This window comes from Solanum tuberosum, unplaced genomic scaffold (assembly GCF_000226075.1).
Source record: "Solanum tuberosum cultivar DM 1-3 516 R44 unplaced genomic scaffold, SolTub_3.0 scf00055, whole genome shotgun sequence".
NCBI classification, from domain to species: Eukaryota; Viridiplantae; Streptophyta; class Magnoliopsida; order Solanales; family Solanaceae; genus Solanum; species Solanum tuberosum.
Genome location: NW_006238981.1, coordinates 1,053,836 through 1,058,671, shown reverse-complemented (window position 1 = coordinate 1,058,671; position 4,836 = coordinate 1,053,836). Strand labels below are relative to the sequence as shown.

General features: G+C 32.1%; 1 pseudogene; it reads right to left on the bottom strand.

Moving 5' to 3' along the window:
* Window positions 1-603: 603 nt before the first annotated feature.
* LOC102584149 ((-)-camphene/tricyclene synthase, chloroplastic-like) lies at window positions 604-4,389 on the bottom strand (annotated as a pseudogene).
* Window positions 4,390-4,836: the final 447 nt, after the last annotated feature.

The window sequence follows — 4,836 nt, the reverse complement described above, 5'->3', positions numbered from 1 at the left end:
GGCTGGTAGGGGTGGGGTGGGTGGGGGGCTGGGTAGGAGGTGCGTGAGGGGGGGTCAAGGTAGGGTGAAAAAATGAAATTTTGAAATTGATTTTAGCTAAATTTCTTAATACAAAATGAATTTTAACTTAAATTGGTTTGGTTGAACCTATACATACCTCCCCTAGGTGGGCCATGGGAGACCGGTCGAGGTATATATAAACAGTTGCACGCCTACACAACTTAAATCATGAAAAAACTATTCACAAAAATAAAAAATCATACAGAAGAAACCAAAAGATCGAAGAATAAACTATATATATAAATCAAAAATCAATAAATCATTCGGGGCATATATATATATCGATTCTGCGATCACACATATATATACTAAGTACTTCTATTTCAAAATACTTGTCATCCTTAGTAAAAATATTTATTTCAAAATATTTGTTATTTAAAAAATTGTAGATAAAATTAATCAAAATTTTCATTTTTTTCTTAATCGTAATTATTCTTGAACAATATAAACACTTCAATTATGACACATAATTAGAATAAATATTCAAGAAGAAAAATTATACCATAAGACATAAATAAAGATAAAATAATCAAACACCCCTTCTAATGAACTGCCTTTGCTTTATTCTCATAGTACTACAGAATGTGAGAAAGTGAGTTCATATATTTTCAAGTGATTTAATTTTGTTTGAAAATACAAAATAGATGAGAGAATGAGCTCTTTGTTTTTTTAGGTATTAAATAGTTAATACACTATGAAATTATTACACAATGAGAGGCTCAAAGAGCAATTTGGAAATCTGATTTTTAATGTGAGAATTTTGAATTCCAAGCCCATCTCCATGCTGATACATGCAGTGTGTTGTTCTTGAAGCATTTAACACAATTCTAATGAATTCTTCAGAAAATAGCACTTCTTTTCTAATTTGGTCTTTGTTCATTAGTTCCCACATCTCCTTTATCAATAAATTGATGTGTTCTCTTGCCTCTTCTTCGGAAGCACTCTTCTCATTCATGTAACATTGCATCGACTTTGGAACATCACCCCTATTTAATTCATACTAAATAACAAAAACAATTTTAATTTAAAAAAAAAAAACAAAAAAAACGAAACAAATAGAGTATCTAAATTAAGTTATTTTAAATCAATAATAAGCACATACCGATGATGTCCCCAAATCATCAACGAAACGACCAATTGTTGCAGATCGACGAATTATGTCTGGATATTTGTTTAAGGATTCCAATGCCTCAATGGTAATTGGATTGGAGACAAAGATGAATGCATGGAGTAACATCACTGCAACTGCAATTGAAATCCATGCATTATCCATGTACTCTTGCAGCGTTGGCTTATATCCATTGTAGTACCATTTTGCTTCTTGTAAGTAAGTTTTGCACAAATCTGCATACTAATTAATAGTAGTAACTTGTTTTAAATAATACTGCCAGTACATAAATGGATTAAATATTGTCTTAATTTGTGGTTTGTGGGCAGGGGCCATTGTCTCATAGATTTAATAGGTTCAACTGAATCCAACTTTGTGTTACATAAAGTATACTAATTATGAATCCATAATTTCAACGTCAAATTTAAAAGTTTGCAAAGTAAATAGTAATTTTACTTGTTTTGTGAGATAGGGCAGGACATTTATCCCTTGCTCTTTGAGAATATGATAGGCCATTTCATTGGTAGTGTTGAAGAGTGAAAGATAACATATTTTCATGTAGTCAGGAAGTTGCTCCATTGCTTTTACATCCCATCTGAATTTAATTTTTTTCTCATCACAAACAAGCTAACTAGGATAATAAAGTAAATAATAATAATAAAATTAGTGAATTTACAGATTGCGTGATTTAAACGGACGTTAGGAAACTGCCGTAATTTATAACGGCGGCCAGTCAAATAACCTCCACAAACAGTTTGCGTCGTACAATATTGCGTGTTTTCAAAACCGCTGTGACTACGATTTGCAGGGCCAGTGACCGCCGCAATACAAATGGAGTTTTTTTTATTGGTGAATTAATTAATTAAGAAAGAGAGAAGTATTAGTTAAAAAAGAAAACACTCTAAAATTTGGCAAAAATTATTAGTTTTGTCCCCAAATTATTGACAATAAAAAACACTTATCTACTTGACTAAGTGAACTCAAATACATCTCTGATCTGTCACATGACATAACAAGTGGTCTCAAACTCTTTTAGGAGCATATGATTCTTAATAAAAAGTAGAGAGAAGTGTTGAAAACACTCCTAAACTTTAAGAGAACTTAGGGGTGTATTATTTCACTCAAATTTCAAGATCAAGAGTGTATTTAAGTTCAGTTAGCCAAGTTACAGGGGTGTCTTTAAGACTGTCAATAGTTCAGGGACGAAATTAATAATTTATGCTAAATTTAGAAGTGTTTTCAATATTTTTTTCATTAATAAAATTAGTACTAAAAATGATTATGATTTTCATTAAAAGTTAATAACTGACCTTTCAACAGCATGAGTGAAGATTTCCAACTCATCAAGAGTGCCATAGACATCATAAATGTCATCTATGACTGTTATTAGAGCTATGTTTTTTGTCAACATTCTTCGACACAAGCTGTGTTGAGGCTCAAATACAAATCCCACTGACCAAAAAAAGCATTCCACCAATCTATCCCTTGAAAATGACAACTTTTCAGCCAAACATGTGCTCTTCCACCACCTTTACATTACATGAAAATAAATATATGATGCACGTATGAGAGAAATTCTATTGTACATGTTATAAAAAGGAATTTAACTTTGAATACGCGAAAATTATAATACTATCAAATGATCTAAAAGATGTCTCACGTTGATAGAATTCTCAAATCTTGTTGGTATGTTGCTTGAACAATGTTGAAGTCCAATTTAGCAAGCTCGAGCAAAGAGGATTAGCATTTGGCATTCTCTCATAAATGCTTATATACCACTCTGTCTCTAATCTTGGCATCATCCAATGTCTTGGAAGTTTCAAGGCATGTTGAACTAATTCCATCATTATATCATTATCTTGATCTCCACCATAATTGTCAACATAATTTTTCAGATGTGCCATTGTGAATCTTGTGGCATATTTCAAAGTGGTTTCAGTTTCCGTAGAAAGAAACGATACTTCATATAATTCTAACAAACTTTTCGTGTCTTTACAAATACTCTGCTTCAGATTTCCATTCTCATCCTTGAAATCGTCAAATATATCTAGAACATGAAAAACATACATTGGTCAAATTTGAATAACAAATAAACTTAAAGAATTCTATGTTCAAAATCACATAATGAGATTGACCCTCAAATTCTGAACTACATCTACATGTGTCACCTAAAGTTGGAATTTGGAACAAAAGAACTAAAATATATGAACCTGAAAGATGATGAAGCGATTATTAAAACTAGTATATACGACATACGTATTATGGTGAAGATGAGCGTGAAGAGGGTGTTTGTATCACGGAAAATCAATTTGATTTTATATTGGGGCATTCAACTATAGAAGTCCCTCATCTCGTAAGGAGATTGATGAAGAAGTACTATAGAGAGATGAAGCGGGACTTACATATATGATTTTCATTGACCTAGAAAAAGCATACAACAAAGTTCCTAGGGGGTTTCTATGGAGATTTTGGAGTTTAGAGGATCCATCGAAAACAATCTCTACCCTTAGAGGTTAGGTTGCATACACATCATCTTCCTCAAACCCCACTCATGATCGATATTATGATGGATATGTTGTTGTTATGTACACATGACTACGTACGTACCTTGTGAGATATGAAAATGATGTTGTCTCAAGAGCCTAAACTTCAAGGCTATAGAGTACAATGAATCTCCTGTGGCTTTAGTACTAGTTTGGTCATGTACGCTCCTCAATATTTGCATAATTTCATCCTTGAAGTGGTAACTCACTCCAAGTCTTTCTAAATTATCAATCAACTCCAACTTAGCATCTAATTCTTGTATTGATCCCTCAACAATCATCATCAAATTCCTCTTCATTTCCTTCTTCAGTTTGTCAAACCGCTCCATATACTTATCTCCCTACACACAATGCTAAAGTAAATTAATTATTGTCTGAATGATACGACATAAATTAGAGTAACAAAAAAATATATACCGCGTAACGATTGTTAACGGACTGAATATATTGAAAATCCCACATAGTAGGTTTGTAATTCCCTGAACGTCGTTGGATAGTATTGGGATTTGGTTCATCAGGTGATTTCATGGAGGCTTTTGATACAACTAGTGATGATGGCTTCCTTCGATTGAAGGAGAAAAAACAAGTTGCTGGAGTTGGTCTTGAGGTGACCACAGATAGCATCCCTACGTTGTTGAATAATATTGCCATTAATTATTCTCTAATTGCTCAATGGTTTAAAAGTTCTCATATATATAGAGAGAGAAAGAGATCCAAATTGTCAAACAAAGGTTTTTACCACGGTCAATCGGAAAATTTCGCTACACCAAAAATGATCTCTAGGGGTAATATATTAATGATAATAGTTTTGTTGTCACTAAATATGTTCTTTTAGAGAACAATAACGCTCTTTGTAAATATCTCTAAATGCTATAGCGATATCGGATCCAATCACAATTAATTATTATTGATAAGACTTTAACACTCTTTATTAATATTGTGTATATCTATTGCCACTAAAAACTATTTTTGTGTTACTAAGTTTTTGCTATAAAACATAAATTTCTCACTTCATTCCACATGATAAAAAATAATGAGGGTAAGTACATGATTGAACCTCATAAAATTGAAATAAATATATACATTATTACAAGATGTCATATGAACATGTGAAGAGAACAACTA